This window comes from Pinus tabuliformis, chromosome 7 (genome assembly GCF_031772625.1).
Source record: "Pinus tabuliformis cultivar Carrire ecotype Pingquan chromosome 7, CPIR1, whole genome shotgun sequence".
NCBI lineage: Eukaryota > Viridiplantae > Streptophyta > Pinopsida > Pinales > Pinaceae > Pinus > Pinus tabuliformis.
Window position 1 is genome coordinate 49,945,477 of NC_142293.1, and position 17,966 is coordinate 49,963,442.

Below are 17,966 nucleotides of genomic sequence, written 5' to 3' on the forward strand. Positions count from 1 at the left end.
AGTTTCTACTAAGGGGTCTTGTGCTGCATGAAGGTGTTCATCCTCTCTATGCTCCTGCAAATGAAAAATGGGATGTTCATCATCCGTACCCTTCTAAAGTGCATGAGAAACCTAATGTCATAGGCATATAGATGAGAGAACCTCCCCTCACAGCTAAAGTACTTCATGATCAACTTCATGAGTGGAGCATATTCATCTTTCAAATATCTGAATGGAAAGACTCTTGTGAGATGCCTCAAGCAACTGGCCTTAATGTAAGGCTCATAATGCTGCCGATGAACTTTATGTTTCTTGTGCCATTGTTCTCCAACATTCGGTATACCGGTGGCTAATGAGACAGTTTCGGGTGTCAATGTGAAGGTGACCCTGGCCAAGATAGAGTGATCTCCATGTAGGTGAAACACAAAAATATGGGCCAACTCATGATGAACTCGAACATTAGCCACTCTTGGACAAAACTCAAAACATGATAGGTGCTGGAAACATGACATAGCAAGAGGACATGCCTGCAATTCTGTGAGGGTGGTTGGCTCATCCCTAACATGTTTTCCACTCTTGTGATGTCTCCTGGGAGCCTGTTCTTCCGAGGATGAATCACTTTGTGTCTCCATCTCATACTCTGATGAATGCTCAGATGCCATGACTGCTGTGTGTACCGTACTTAGGCTGCTCTTTGATGATGGTGTGAAGCTAGGTGTTGTTTGTGATATCTGCCACCAAGGGGAACAATGAAACAAAAGGGAGTATTAGGAGGGGAGTAATGTGATGGGAATAGGGGTTATGGGGAGAAGTTTGTTCAGGGATATGTAGCGGGTTTGGGTATTTGATAGGGTAGGGTTTTGGGGTGTTATGTTGACAAATAAGAGGAGGGGAAAGAGAACAGGGTTTGATAGTGTTTTAGGGTAGGGATAATAGGAAAAATGAGAAAGGGAGGGTAGGGAAAAATGGTAGGTGAGGGAAAAATGGTGGGTGAAGATGGAACCTTGGCCTCAATACTGCAATTATGCAACCCTAGCAACAATGGCCTTTGGTGTTTTCTTGTGGTTGATTTTATGAGTTTTGTTGCATTTCAAACATAGCCATACACCACCATATCATTTATAAACTTTGATGAACAAGTCATGTCATAGAGCCTACCTGTCAATTTGAGGGGCTTCACAAGAAATTTGAGGTGATTTGGCACTGTTTTGGCCCTTTGTGGGTGTGCGCCATGCGCAAAACCCAGTGCGCCGCGCCATGGCTGTGCGCCGTGCCCGTTGAAAAACTACACTGAGGGATGGCTTTGTGTGCGCCGCACCCTCTGTGTGCATCACGCCCCTGCGTATATGCGCCACGCTCCTGGAAACTGCCTCCAAATCTCTCCAAACATGCACTTTGCCTCTCAAACACTTTGCAATATCTCCCTATGCACTTGATTTGCACAATGGCTTTGATTTTGGTGGAAACTTGTATATAAAGACTTGGAAGTCATGGGTTAGATTTTTGTTGAATCTTCAAAAACCCATTTTTCTAATGTTGTGTTTTGACACTTTTTCACTGACTTAAAGCAACACTGATTTTCACTTTCCGTTTGAAATTTTAGCTCAATTGATGAAATTTTTTGCACTCTTTACAGGGATTGCACGACATGACATTTGGCCACGAAAACCATGCCTGCATCTGAAGAAATCAACTGATGACTTTTTTGAAAATTTGATCACCAATGACATTGTTTGACCTTTCTTCAAAATAGAGTTTTGAAGAACAATCGAAGTTTATCAATATGACGATGAAACTCTCTGAATCATTACTTTGTAAGGGCCTCACTCTGGCCTGCATGGCTTTACTGGACATATTTAAAGACCAAATTCATTAATCCCTAGACCTAATGATCGAAAATGACTTTTGTCCATTAAAGGACCAGACCTTGATTGTCATGGACTTTGGTGATCATTGACAAAAGAGCTAAGCCAGCAGGAGCCAGACATGGGGGGAAATGACTAGCAATGACCTTTTCCGTCAGATTATGGCATGCCCCTTGCGGAATGTAGTTGAGTGAATGGAGCGGGACTCCTAAAAATGAAATGCATAAAGAGTTTTGATCTCTGACAGAGGACTGACCAGACCGACTCTAACATATACAACAGGAAGAGACTCTGTTAGCTGAAAACATAGTAAAATATCATCATTCCATCATGATGATAGGAACAGTGGAGATAACTAGGGAAACTATTGACACAATCAATAAAGAAGAAGGACTAAACTCTCATTAAAGGATCAGTGAATGAGAGACAAAATTGGAGCTACTAGAGAAATGGCTGAAAGCACTTGTAGGGAAGAAAGAACCTGATGAAGATTGCAAAGGATATGAAAGAAAGGAAGAGGAAAGAGTCTAGCAAAGAAGGGAGTTGAAAAAGCAGAGGATATATACTCAAGATAGACGGCTGGAAAAAGACAAAGAAATTGTCATGAATGACAATCATAAGGAAAAGGAGATGTTAGTGAAAGTCCATCAAACTAACATTATAGAAGGAGGAGTTCATTATTGTGAACCAGAGTAGAGAGATATCATTGAAGAAGATGGTATGGAGGAGAGACTAGCTGATAGTCTCATGAGTTCTTTTGAGAATTCAAATCAGCATATTGATGTGGTGATAGAGGAGGAGAAATCAAAGCAGCATGCTGATGTGTTGCCAAAGGAAGAAGAGGCACTGAGGCCTTATGTTTTTTATTTTAATAATTGTTTTGTGAGTGCAATTTTTGTTGTAGATGATGGAGAAAATTTGGCATAGATGAGGAGCCAAATAAAAATGAAAGAGGAAGATTATGTGGAAGTATTTAATCCATGGAACAAAGATGTTAGATTACTGGAGAGAATGCTGGAAAGTCAGGATTCAATGCAAAAAGAGATAATCATGAAAGAGGGTAAGGATGAAAGGGTGGAAGTAAGAATCTGACAACTTCAAAGAGAAGATAATAAACAACAATTTGAATAGTTAGTAGACAACAGCAACAACCTGAAGCAGAGTGAAAGAGCTAGCAGTAAATGGTAGAATATGGACTAGCCCAACGATATGCTAGATATGGAGATTGAAAAGTTATGGCAGATAATGATGACGCAGTCCATATGGAGGAGATTGACAACAGCAGGAAGAATGATCAATAAAAACTTGAAATTGATTGACAAGAAGAGGAAGATGAAACAGAAGACAACTGATAAATAAAAATAGCAAAGGTGCAGAGCATTCAGACAACTACAAACTAAAGTTTGGGACCCTGGAGGTTTCCTATCAATAGATGAAGACACGTGATTAGGAGGTCATGAATTTTTTCTACTTTGGGAGTCTGATGCAGGATCATTGACTCGAAACTATCATTTTATTTTAGTAGACATAGGGAGTCTTTTGTTTTCAAGGAAGGTGGATTCCTATGTATGTAATTATTAATGTTTTGAGTGGTTAAAGTAGGAATTAATTTAAGATAAGTGTGAGTATATTTGTAAATGGTCTAGAGTGTAGGAGAACATGAGTGATTAATGATGATGAGAGAGTTGGAAATCAATTGTAACTCTTATAGGTCTCATGATTCAAGGAACTAGAGAGGACTTTTAGGGGTAAGTAGGAGTTAAAAGTGGATTTAGAAGAATTTCCGGAGTTAGTTCAGAAAATTAAGGATCTGAACTAGAATTAGTTCAACAGAACTTTTTTGTATAAAGGTAGGCCTAAAAGGCGAGAGCAAGTTAGTTAGTTAGTAGTTAGAAGAGTAGTTAGAGGAGTCATTCAATTAGATTGTAAGCCTATGGGTAGGAGAAGAAAGGCCACTGATCAGAAAATCAGGCCAGAGAGAGAGACTCTTGTGTAAATACTCGTTCATTAATACAAACAACTCGATTAAGAGTTTGTACAATGTGTACTATGTATTGAATTATAATCCATGTGTGGCTAGACTGATTTTGCATAACTTAGGTTGCAGGTGTAGAATCAGAGGAAATACACAGAATTGTAATAGAACAACCTCCAATTGAGGTTAGGTAGAAGTTGTTGAAACAGCTCCACAGTTGCGATTGTGGGTAGAGTTTTCTTAGAGATAACAATTCTAGCAAAAGGAGTGTTGGGTAGAATTGTTAGGCAGTGAATGGTTCGATGAGAGAACCATAGAGCTTGTGTTCCAGCTTTGTGCTCATGGACAGTACAGAAGAAAACCTTTAGTGTTATAGTGAAGGTGAAAGAGCATAAAGGCATGAGTGGAGTTAAGTTAAGAAGACAGTTGTCGTGGAACAACGAAGGACTGAAACACTGAAGAAAGCCGAGTCCGTAGAAAGTTATTGAAGAAATGGCATAAAACCAAAGTAAAGAGCTGCGGGGGTAGAGAGTGTACGGAAGCTTGATCATTGTTGAAGTTCTGTAGTAAATCTTAGATGTCATTCACAAAATTCAATTCCCACATCATAGTCAACTGCGGGATTAAGTGATTAGACAAACCATGTGCTAGTTGAAGGGCCGCAGATCGTAGGATCTAAAAGCCTTGTCATCCAACAGATATCGGGCCGTAAAGAGATCAAGATTTAATGGCAAGAGCAGACACAAAATTCTATAGACTGAGTGTTTATAATTCTCATCGGGTTTGAAAAGATGTTAAATGTCGTGTAAGGGTTCCACATGATATCATTGTAGACCGTTGGATCAATAGGATCTTGATCAATGGTTATAAAGCGTCGAGCAAGTCTGTTGATCGAGAAGAATTATAGTTGTCGGATCGAGAGTAAGATCGAGGATGGAGAAAGATCGTGATATAGAATTGTGGAGAGTGGACCCAAGGTAGTTATAGGCGTGGCTTTAAGTTATTTGAAGTTTGGCTATGTTGTCGCATGTTGCATGCAAGAGGCGATGAAAGCACATGAAGGTTTGATGCGATATTTCTACAGTCATTGATCTGGTGAATGAAATCAAAGGTGGGGAAGGTTGTCACATATCACAATTCAAGAGCTCCGAAGGCATAGTCTATTGAGCTATAAGGTTTCGCGAAGGAATTAACCAAGGTTAGCATAAAGGGTGAAGGGTTGAGTATAGAGTCCCAATAGAAGGATTAACGAAGTTTTAGACTATAGAAATTCTAAAGAAATGTTTCTGCATGAGGTTTAAATGAAGGGGCCTTAACCTTAGCTTATGAAGGTTTGATCAAGCAGGTCAATGAAATTCCTGGGATGAAAGAGATTATGCATATTGTGGGTTTTTACCATGCGTCAAATACATTCAGGTTATAAGATTTGACCATTGTGTTGTCAATGTTGGCATGAAATGTAACTAGTTTGAAATATTTTCATGAGGAGAACATGTTTTTCTTAAAGTCAATTCCTTTTCCAAAGAAAATTTGAAGGATGCAAAGTTATTTAAAATTTTAGAAACCATGGTGAATCTTACTTGTCCCTAATATGCAAAAAAAAGTTTAGAGATAAATTTTTAAAAATATTCAAATTTCTAATGATTTTATATACTATCTATAAATTTTGGAAAATTTTAAGGTAGAATAATTTTATATATTAAAATTTAGGCGGATCATTTTTAGGAAAAATGGAAATTGATGAATCCTTTTTTCTCAAACAAACATGGAAAATTAGCCCACTTGTAAATATTAGCCCCTAAACGTTTTCCTGCCTTTTCCATTTTAAATTATGAATGGTTTATTAAAACTTAGATGTTCCTTTATTGTGTCACAAGGAATTTTTTGTTGAGAGATATTTTTAAAGTGATTTTTGTTGTTGCATTAAAGGGACCAAAAAAGAAGAGAAAAGGCAGTTGAATTATTAGATTCCATGTGGTGTGAAGGGTTTTATTCGCATATGTCTCTACATATTGACATTTATTTGTAGTGTTTTTTTTGGAATGTGAATTTTAATTAGTACACAGAAAAAGTATTTGAGGATTAACATGGAAAATTGAAAAGAAAAATGGAGGTTTAAGAAAAGGTAACCCAAAAAAACAAAAGAATAGGAGAAAATATAACAATAATAGAAGTTGTTCTTGTGTGGAGTATTAGATTCATAGAGTTATTCATTTTTCCACTAGGAAAGTAATTATCAGTATGGAAATTTTCAACGATTCTTGTATTCTACCACCTTCTACTTTTGTTGCAAAAATTATGAATTTTGGGCATTAAAGTGAGAACCATATTATGAATAAATGAGTTATGGATATTTTTTTGTATGGGTTTGAAGAGCCCCCAAGTCAAAGGGATCAACTTATAGGAAACACAAAGGATGATGTAGAAATTAATTGAATGACAAACTTAAATTTTGTATATAAAATTAGATAGAAATTTTTATTAGAATGTGTTAATTATTTTAAGTTTTATCGTAGTGTTTAGTATTATTTAAATTTAGGAATAATCAAGCATGCATGAGTATAGTTATAATTATTATTCTAATTTTTTTTGGAGAATTCTCCATTATCTTTCTAGAAGATTTTCCATAAATGTTTTGGATCTATTGATTCTGGTATCCTTAAGCAATTCAATTATAATTTGAGTTAGAGAATCATAACTCTATTATATGCTACTGAGTGGTTTATTATGTGCTATTGTGAATTATTTGTGTGTTTAAAACTATTGTAATAACCTATTTATCTTGCCTTATCCATCAAAGAGGTGTTATAATTAATGGTATCAACCCTAAAAAAGATGTTACCTGCCATTGTTGAGGGAAGCATTGATTTCTTTCAGCCCTAACCATCACATCCATAGGGTCAAGTGGTTCTTCTCGAGCTAGTAAATTGATTTTCTTAATTCTTTGATAAATATACAATTCATAGTGTTTCTCTGTCTAAACTACATTCAAGTTATAAGATTTTACCATTGTGTTGTCCATGTTTGCATGAAATGCAACTAGTTTGAAATATTTTCATTGGGAGGACATGTTTTTCTTAAAGTCAATTCCTTTTCCAAAGAAACTTTGAAGGATGCAAAGTTATTTAAAATTTTAGAAACCATTGTGAAACTTACTTGTCCCTAATATGCAAAAAATGTATAGAAATAAATTTTTAAAAATATTCAAATTTCTAATGATTTTACACAATATCTATAAATTTTCGAAAATTTTAATGTAGAATAATTTTATATATTAAAATTTAGGTGGATCATTTTAAAAAAAAATGGAAATTGACGAATCCTTTTTTCTAGAACAAACATGGAAAATTAGCCCACTTGTAAATATTAACCCCTAAAATCTTTCATGCCTATTCCATTTTGATTTATGAATGGTTTATTAAAAACTAGATATTCCTTTATTATGTCACAAGGAATTTTTTGTTGAGAGATATTTTTAAAGTGATTTTGTTGTTGCATTAAAGGGACCAAAAAAAAGAGAAAAGATAGTTGAATTATTAGATTCCATGTGGTGTGAAGGGTTCTATTCGCATATGTCTCTACATATTGACATTTATTTGTAGTGTTTCTTTTGGAATGTGAATTTTAATTAGTACACAAAAAAATAATTTGAGGATTAACATGGAAAATTGAAAAAAAAAATGGAGGTTTAAGAAAAGGTAACCCAAGAAAACAAAAGAATAGGAGAAAATGTAAAAATAATGGAAGTTGTTATTGTGTGGAGTAGTAGATTCGTAGAGTTATTCATTTTTCCACTAGGAAAGTAATTATCGATATGGAAATTTTCAACGATTCTTGTATTCTACCACCTCCTAATTTTGTTGCAAAAATTATGAATTTTGGGCATTAAAGTGAGAACCATATTATGAATAATGAGTTATGGATATTCTTGTGTATGGGTTTGAAGAACCCCCAAGTCAAAGGGATCAACTTATAGGAAACACAAAGGATGATGTAGTAATTAATTAAATGACAAACTTAAATTTAATATATGAAATTAGATGGCAATTTTTATTAGAATGTGTTAATTATTTTAAGTTTTCTCGTAGTGTTTAGTATTATTTAAATTTAGGAATAATCAAGCATGCATGAGTATAGTTATAATTATATTCTATTTTTTTTTGGAGAATTCTCCATTATCTTTCTAGAAGATTTTCCATAAATGTTTTGGATCTATTTATTCTGGTATTGTTAAGCAATTCAATTATAATTTGAGTTAGAGAATCATAACTCTATTATATGCTACTGAGTGGTTTATTATGTGCTATTGGGAATTATTTATGTGTTTAAAACTATTACAATAACCTATTTCTCTTGCCCTATCCATCAAAAAGGTATTATAGTTAGTGGTATCAACCCTAAAAAAGATGTTAGCTGCCATTGTTGAGGGAAGCATTTCTTGCTTTCATCCCTAACCATCACAGCCACAGGGTCAAGTGGTTTTGCTTGAGCTAGTAAATTGATTTTCTTTATTATTTGGTAAATATACAATTCATAGTGTTTCTTGGTATAAAATACATTCAAGTTATCAGATTTCACCATTGTGTTGTCCATGTTTCCGTGAAACGCAACTACTTTGAAATATTTTCATTAGGAGAACATGTTTTTCTTAAAGTGAATTCCTTTTCCAAAGAAAATTTGAAGGATGCAAAGTTATTTAAAATTTTAGAAACCATCGTGAATCTTACTTGTCCCTAATATGAAAAAAATGTATAGAGATAACCTTTTAAAAATATTCAAATTTCTAATGATTTTATATAGTATGTATAAATTTTGGAAAATTTTAAGGTAGAATAATTTTATATATTAAAATTTAGGTGGATAATTTTTAGAAGAGATAGAAATTGACGAATCCTTTTTTCTAGAACAAACATGGAAAATTAGCCCACTTGTAAATATTAGCCCCTAAAAGTTTTCCTGCCTTTTCCATTTTAATTTTGAATGGTTTATTAAAAATTAGATATTCCTTTATTGTGTCACAATGAATTTTTTGTTGAGAGATACTTTTAAAGTGATTTTTGTTGTTGCATTAAAGGGACCAACAAAGGAGAAAAGGTAGTTGAATTATTTGATTCCATGTGGTGAGAAGGGTTTTGTTCGCATATGTCTCTACATATTGACATTTATTTGTAGTGTTTTTTTCGAATGTGAATTTTAATTAGTACATAGAAAAGGTAATTGAGGATTAACAAGGAAAATTGAAAGAAAAAAATGGAGGTTTAAGAAAAGGCAACCCAAAAAGCAAAAGAATAGGAGAAAATGTATCAATAACAGAAGTTGTTAATGTGTGGAGTAGTAGATTCATAGAGTTATTCATTTTTCCACTAGGAAAGTAATTATCTGTATGGAATTTTTCGACGATTCTTGTATTCTACCACCTCCTAATTTTGTTGCAAAAATTATGAATTTTTGGCATTAAAGTGAGAACCATATTATGAATAAATGAGTTATGGATATTTTTTTGTACGGGTTTGAAGAACCCCCAAATTAAAGGGATCAACTGATAGGAAACACAAAGGATGATGTAGCAACATTGTTTCTCACTCAACAAGGTTTGGATGACAACATTATTTCCAATATTGCAACAATAACCAAGGTCAAAGAAGCATAAGATATTGTAGAAATGGCATACACTGATGGGGGGAACATTTTTTGTAGTTGTTAATGAAGCACTCAATGTAATAGGAGAAGTGAAAATTTTTGATATCGCAAAAGTGACTGAATGTGATGTGGAAGAGTCTTCTAAAGGAGAAGAAGGTATAAACTACATGGAGATTACAAATGGCCTAAATAGTATAGGGGAGTCTATGGAAAAAATCACAAAAGAAAGAGGTGAAATTGTGCAAGATAGAGTATGAACATCATACAAAAAATTAAGGCCACTATGAAAATACATGTGTAGAAGATGAAAATGAAGTTGAAGGTGGTGAAATAGAAGCCAACTTTGTAGCAAGAGAAACATGTGAGAAAAAAAAATAGTAGTGAATGTTGAACTTTATATGAGGTTAAATTAGCATTTCTTGAAGAGTGGCATGGAAAATTCAAGAATGATGAGTAGGAAACTGAGTATGGAAAATCCTTCATAAATCTAACAAAATAAGGAGCAAAAAAATTAAGGCTACCATCAAATTTGTTGAAGCTATTACAATAGTAGAGGAGGAGATAAATGGAAATGAAGATAATGTTTTTTATCTTTCACAAGTCAATATAAATTTCAATCAATAGTATCTGAGTTACAAACCAATCAGAAAAACAACTAAAGGAAAATTCCGTTGAAGTCAAAAACATATTGAAGAAGAAGGCTAGAATAAAGCTAAAGAAAAAAGAAAAAAACTACAAAATAAAAGTTTGGAGCCTAAAAAAAACTTACACAACATAGAGCTTAATACAACTTGCATCAAAATTAGAAGTAAAACCTTCATATCTTATCCTTAGAGGATTGAATATAAGCTTCTGGGACACCTTATAAAAATAATGCATCCTTCATATGACCTAGTTTGATGCTAGCAAAACCTTGGCTTTGTGGAAATTTGTATTGGGAGGTGGGAAGTGGAAAAAAGCTTCTAATAGGTTTGGATGCTATAAAAGGGTTGATTGGTGTTCATACCCTCTGAGCTCCATCCATTCAAACTTTGAATGAACATGGCATGTTCTCCTTGGCAACATGGCTACTTGTCAACTCCCCTTATCTTATCCTATCACATGGTCACACACTTGGCGAATTGACCTACTAGTGGAGCATGATATTAAATGGGAGAAATTTAGAGCTAATATATGCAATTTTGGGATATCTATGTCTAACAAGGTTGATAAGCTTATGTGGAGAGGTAGATAATTAATGGTAGCATAGTAGCCAAAGAATTTTATTCATTTATTTCTATGATCAATCAACATGGACCCCATGCAGATTGGTTGGCTCTCATATGGAAATGGGAAGTTTCACTAAAGATAAAATTCTTCACATGGTTAGTCCTCCTCAATTGGATTCTCACTTTGGAAAATCTGATTAAGAGGGGCTTTTCAGTGCCATGGAAGGTGTCCACTATGTAGGTTACCATTTGAAGATTCTTTTCACCTATTCTTGCATTGCTCTTTTGTGGTTTCTATTTGGGAGGGCGCCTCAATTTTTTTGAGATTGAAGTAGTGGTGGATAGAACATCTATCGATTCTTTCCTTGTCATCTAGGCCTCTAGGCAAAAAGAATATAGAATTGTCTCAGTGTACATTTTTTGCAGAATTTGGCAATGTAGAAATGCATTTATTTGCGAAAGCAAATCCCCTAATGTGATGATCACTAGTCTGAATATTGTTTCCTATTTCAAGGAGATAGTCCCGTGGAAACCTAAAATGAATAGGCGTTATGTTTCCTGTAAGGACCTTGGGGGCTCTTTTCCCATAAGGTTTTTCGACAAGGCTTCTTTTAATGGTTTGTGCAGATATGGGGCCTATATTGAGATCAGACCATCTCAAGCATACCACCTTTACTCGTCCAATGGACCTGCTTCTAATTCTAGAACACAGGTGGTGGCTCCTTGGGGAGTTCTTCACTGTGTTTCCTGGCTTTCCATTGGGAAGATACAAATTGTTAGGGACACTAAAATAGTCATTAAGTGGGCTTAGGGTTGCAACTCCCTCGAGGTGCCATCCTTATTTTATTGGTTTCAGAATATACAAGTCTTATTAACTTCATTCTCCAGCATCTCCTTTGAGCACATTTACGGGGAGCATAATCTAGTTGTAGATGCCATATCCAAATCAAGGATCTCCCTCCAGCCAGGTTCAATGCATTTTGATCTCCATGTCGACGGTGTTGTCTGTGGATCCAACACCTTTGATTTCTAGCACATGAATGTTTTTGTTATATTGTGCTCCGTTTTTTTCTTTTTTGATTTCCAGATGTAGCTTCTCTGTTCCAGATGTAGATTCAACTCCCTTAAGGTCCCATCATTGTTTCATTGGTTGCAGAATATACAAGTCCTATTAACTTCATTCTCCAACATCTCCTTCAAGCATGTTTACTAGGAGTAGAATCTACTTGTAGATGTCATATCCAAACAAGGGACCTCCCTCTATCTAGGTTCAATTAATTTTGATTTCCATGTCGACGTTGTTGTTTTTGGATCCGAAACCTTTGATTTCAAGAACAAGAATGTATTTTTTTCTTTTCTAAATGTAGGTTATTTTTTCAAAATGGAGGTTTTTTGTTCTTTTTGTGGATTTTTTTTACTATCTTTCACCTATATTTCTTGTGGAACTTGGTGATTTATGCTGTAGGCGTATTATTATGTTTTGAGGAATGCTTTTCCTTTGGATCCTAGTGGCTCTTTTATAACCTATCTCACTTTTGTTGGTTTTTCTTGGCTTGAAGAGGGGCATTTTCTAGCCCATTTTGGAGCTGATACGTTTTCATCTCTATGGTTCTCATTGTATGGATGTATGTAGCCCAGAAAGATGATGAGACACGAAAATGTAAACTCTTTTTTTAATGAAAGTAATATGATTTAAAAAATAAAATAAAATAAAATTTGATCTAATCTTAACTAAAACTTAGTTCCAAAGATTGCCATGTGTTAATTATTTTTAGTTTTCTAGTAGTCCCTAATAGTTTCTAGTAATGTCTGAATTTAGAAATAATTATTCATACATTAACGAGTCTAAATTTAGAAATAATTATCCATACATTAACGTAACCATAATCATCATTTTAAAAATTTGTCTGGAAAATTCGCCATCATCTTTTCTTTTCACTTGATTCTCCACTAACAAAAATAGTCTATTTTATTAGAGGGTATTGTAGCCTCGGCAACAGATCTTCATAACCGCTCTCGCACTGAAATTCGGAAAGCTTATATTCGGAATTTTCACATGATTCTCCATTTAAATAAAAAAAATAGACTATTTTTTTTTATTAGAGGGTATTGTAACCTCGACAACAGATCTTCATAACCGCCCTCTCACGGAAATTCGGAAAGCTTATATTCTCAAGAATCGTCAAAAGCCCATGTCACAGGAGATTCGAAACCTTATTCGAAGCAATTCTTGCAAGGGCTTTATGATAGAATCCCAAAGCTTCATGCTTCAGCTTTAACATAGAATCTTCAAATCCCCGTCTCCCATAAATCTGGACATTAAAATTGAGTTGTTTCTTTCGGACAAAGAAGTTGAGAAACAAAATCAGTCGATTTTGATTCTAGAAGTGACTGGTTTCTTTCAGAAGAAAAAGAAGTTGAAAAATAGAACTTATCGATTTGCAGCCGCCCACGATGATGATGTATAGACTTGCGCTGTTCTTTTCAGTGTCGATCGATTCAAATCGAATAAAATATGAAATGATATGATAATGTTCGGGCTGAAATCACACGCACATTCCATCCACACCCATGGACCATGAATTCACAGCAGCAATTTCCAAAGTAGCACATTACGAATTTGAATATTTATTTATAGCGATACCATTGTGGTGATTGGATACCCTAAGAAATACCACTCCAATTGCTCCAATCACAATCAAAGGAATCCAGTTCAACATCCATCAAGTTGATAATCAAGTTTGTCTCTGAATCAAAAAGAGATCCGGCCGCTTAAACGCCTCACTCTAACTTTCATAAAGCAACATGATATTTTAAGAAGTTAATAGACAAACTGCATCAGTCTGAGTCTAAATGTTGTTTTCTTTCTCTTCTGAATGTGATTCCTCCGGTTTGGATTCATACCCCAACGTATGGTTTGTATATCGCGTGGAATCACTCATTATTGTTTTGAGTACTTATCAGAGATTCCACAACTGGCCCACAATTAGAGAACCGGAGCTCCTATTTATAAGAACACACGAAATTAACCAATGCAACCTGCTTGTCTCAGTTCTCTCTGGTAGCGTGACTTGCAACGCCTCCCTGAGCCACCTCCTGTTTTGGTCCAATTTTCTTCCTCGCACACAATTTCATACATTGGGTGTTTTGAGTTGCAATTTATTTTGAATATGCCCATTGGGTTCCTCGATTTCATTAGAATTCTACTGAACTCCCGATCTTTACATGTATTCCTGTGATTGGGTACTTGCACTCTTTCTAGAATTCTATTAAATCTCAAAGCATAATTCGGCACTGGTGTTTATCTAATATTATAGAGATTTCAGTCCCGTCAATGTTTTGCCTACATGAGTTGATCACTTAGGTCTTTCTTTTCTGTCACAAAGTCTAAGTTGTGTCCTTGTCGTTTGTCACAAAGTTGAAGTTAGGTATTTGATTTCTGTTTCGTTTGCAGCATTCTTCTCCATCTGTAAACACTGCCATTGAACTCGTTCTGCGTGAATGTCAGTTTCAGGCGTAATTGCACCATGGCTGGACAATCACCTGCTTCATCAGGAACTCATTCTTTCTGGACTTCCATGCAAAACAAACAGTTTGAAATGGCGTTAGCTCTCTATGACGAAGGCACTCCTGACCGTTGGCGTCACGTTGCTTCCAAGGTTGATGGAAAATCGCCAGAAGACGTCAAAAAACATTACGAAATTCTGTTAGAGGACTTGAATTCTATTGAGGCAGGCAAAGTGCCATATCCCAACTACATATCTTCGGGGAACTCGGGATAGCGAGTGAGCTGCGATGGGTAGAAGAAGCACACGGGCATGTCTAAAATTTCTTCAGTTCTTTGCATGTATATTGTAAATTTTTATTATTATTAACATCAGTGCTCTAAGGACTATTGAAAGTTTCATGTTTTGGTTTTGAAATCATAGTTCTCTTTGCTTGGAAATTATCACTAGGTTAATATACTGTTGCGCTTCGAGTTCTATAAAATTTATTTCTTACCTTGGAAGACACAATTTTTATTTCCATGCAAACCGTCTTGCAAATCAACTCTTGAATCTCGGTCTCAGGAATTCCTTTGACCTTGAACGTCTCTTTTCGAATATTTCTCTAATGAAAATCTTCCTCGCGGGGACCGTTATTTTATCTTGAGTCTCTCACCCCAGTTTTCTTTCATTTAATCACTTAAACTGTATATGACAGGTGTGTTAGGAGTCGGATTTGTAGGACAAAGAATCAATATACTTTTCTTTTATATTTGCAGAGTTCAATTTTTTAAGGCAACTGATTCAGTGACATTCTCACCCTGGGTCGAAAAGCCTGCATTAGTTATATACAAATATGACGGCCAACCCTGTAACAATATCCAAAGTCCTCGCATGCTCTGGGCAACCTTTTGAGTAACTTCTATAACATTATTAATCAGTTTTTTTTCATCATCACATTTCATACATACTATAATAATTAAGATACTATATTATTTAGGATAATTTTGAAGTAAAATTAACTTTTTGACTTCTGGAAGCTGAAAATCTCAATATATACCAATATCAACAACCAACCATGTAACAATCTCCAATGTTCTGTCACGCTTTATTACAGGTAATCTCTAGACTAGCCTATGCTTCTTTACTAAGCATTTTTTTCCATCATAAGAGAAGCGCTATTATTATTTTCCAACAATACTCCTCCAAAGAAACTTTACTACACAAATTAAATTTACTTGAGGCTTATCCTTGGTTGATGGATAAATTGAAGGATTAGAATTTAGCTTATTTCAATTAGAAAATAAAGTTAATGAAATAGATAAAAGAAAGTTAGAAATAGATAGTAGTATGTTGAAAAAGTGGATTTATCAAGTTTTCAAGAAAAAAGAAAAATTGAAAAGAAGATGGATGAGAAAGAGCAAGAAATAAAAAATAAGATTAATGGAAATAAAGAAGAAATACAAAATCCATAATTTTGATGGAAGATCTTCTCTCGAAGAGGCATCATGAAAGTGATGTGGAGATCCAAGAAAATCATGAACATAAGGAGAAGCATGTTGTTGAGAACAAATATTATATGGGGAATATGCTATCACAATTGGAGAGCATAAATATTGAATCATAGAACCAAAATTGTAAATTTTCAATCCAAGATCCACATCATCGGCTTCAAGTCAACATAATGAATTACTACATTTTGAAGATCAATATGAGGAAATTTAATGGTAATGATCTTGTAACATGGATATTTCAGATGGACCTATGCTTTGATCTCCACCAAGTGGCATCCATATTTTTAAAACAAATATATATTATATCAATGACTTTGTGAAAAAAAAATGATTTCGTTATATCTTGGTCCATTTTTACAAATGAATTGATAGCACATTATGTGGATCTTAAAAGTGACACATTCTTTAGTTAATTGGTAAATCTTCAACATAAAAGTCCAATTACTAAGAAAAGTCAACAATTCCAAAAGTTGAGTCTCAAAGTAAAGAATATTTCAGAAGATATTTTGTTAGACCTATTTATGAGAACTTTAAAGGAAATAATCCAACATGAGGTGTGTCTCTTTGAACATAAATATCTAAAACACATTTTCAGTCTAGTAAGGAAAGTCGAAATTACAAATATGGGTACTCTATAATTGGTCACTAATAACTATAGATAAATTTTCAGTCTAGTAAGGAAAGTAGAAATTACAAATATGGGTACTCTATAATTGGTCACTAATAACTATAGATAAATTCACACTCCGTGTCATAAACCAACAAGGTTGAATCCTGAACAAATGGATAAAAAAAGAGGAAAGGGAATATGTTTTAGCTATGACAAGTAGTATAATAAGGGGCATAAATGTAGTGAAAATTATTATATATAGCTTGTGAAGAAGAAGAAGATCAAGAAGTGGAAACTTCACTAGATCGAAAGCTAGAGGGGACTACTCCAACAATATCTTTGATGCATTGGCTAGAATTACTACTCCACAAAACCTCAAGATAGAAGGATATATCAAAAATAAAAAGGTAATAATATTGATTGATTTAGATATTACCCATAACTTCAGTTATGAATTGGAAAAACTCATCAATTTCTTTGTTTAGCTAATACCAAAATTTCAAGTAATGATTAAATACAGAGATGCATATTGTAACACCCTCCTCCCACATTAATCGGTTTGATGGGGTAAACGAGAGGCTACTATGGTTTGATTCAACTCCCCATCTACACTTAAGGAAGTGGAACAGACACAACACAATCAATCTAACCTTGTACACATGCTATAAAACCCTCAAGATCCAACCAACCCTTACACGTGATCAACCCCTGACACAACTTAGCATTTCACTGACCTAAATCCCTAGTCAATCCCTTAACAAGGCATGAGTGTGACTTTAGGCCTCCAGATTCTTCCACAACAAGGGAAATCCAATGGCTATGGACTTTTTTAGCTATCTGTATGCCACTAACCCTGGATTCGATGCCACTTTTTCAGGGCCAAGACTTAGGCCACTACACAGAACTCCATGAAACTTACATAAATGAAAAGTAACATCAAAAAAATGATAAAAATGGAAATACATGAACGAAGACTTAATTGTACCCCTACTAGCCATGACAAACATTTTTCAAACATGTAACAAATATTCATTCTACATGTCATTACAACATATCTGAGCATAGAGGTCTCATACTCTAAGAATAATTAAGAAGAATTCATGCCTTATCAAATTAGTTGCATTATCACCTATTAGGTCATATATTCATTGTTCATTTATTTATGAATGAAAACATGATGAGAGCCATACATCATCACTGTCATAATACATACGCATAACCAGCATATAGCCAACATAAATAGCAAGCATAAAATAGCCATAAATACCACATATGAACTAATACATTTACACATGAAATACCAAGAAGAAGGAACTCTTGTTAATGAATGCAAAAGCCAACCAAGTTTGGGATTTCCATGAACCACTTGACATATATTGGTTGAACCAAATCTTTATTTCAACCAATCACCCTCGTGCCATATTCCAAGCATGAATGTGGGACTCAAACCAAAACCAACTAGGCTTCCCAAGGCTAAACCACCTCACCCTCATCACTAGAATTGGGCTTTACCACAAGCCAGACTGTATCACTAGGCCCTAAACAAACATGGATGCCACGGGATTTCTCCACCTACATCATGAGGAATATTCATGTCTCCTAGTCTCTATCCTTTATCGTACATCCCTCCATACAATGGTCGAGGATCCCTAGGCCTAAGAAAGACTCCAACCTCAGGTTTTACCATAAT

At 34.7% G+C, this 17,966-nt stretch overlaps 1 pseudogene across 1 annotated transcript; it reads left to right on the forward strand.

Annotated features, from left to right (window-relative positions):
* The first annotated feature begins 13,724 nt into the window (after positions 1-13,724).
* LOC149245164 (protein RADIALIS-like 4 pseudogene) lies at positions 13,725-14,478 on the forward strand (annotated as a pseudogene). Its single transcript, XR_016265526.1, has 2 exons — positions 13,725-13,910; positions 14,176-14,478. The product of XR_016265526.1 is annotated as a protein RADIALIS-like 4 pseudogene (transcript).
* The last annotated feature ends 3,488 nt before the right edge of the window (positions 14,479-17,966 follow it).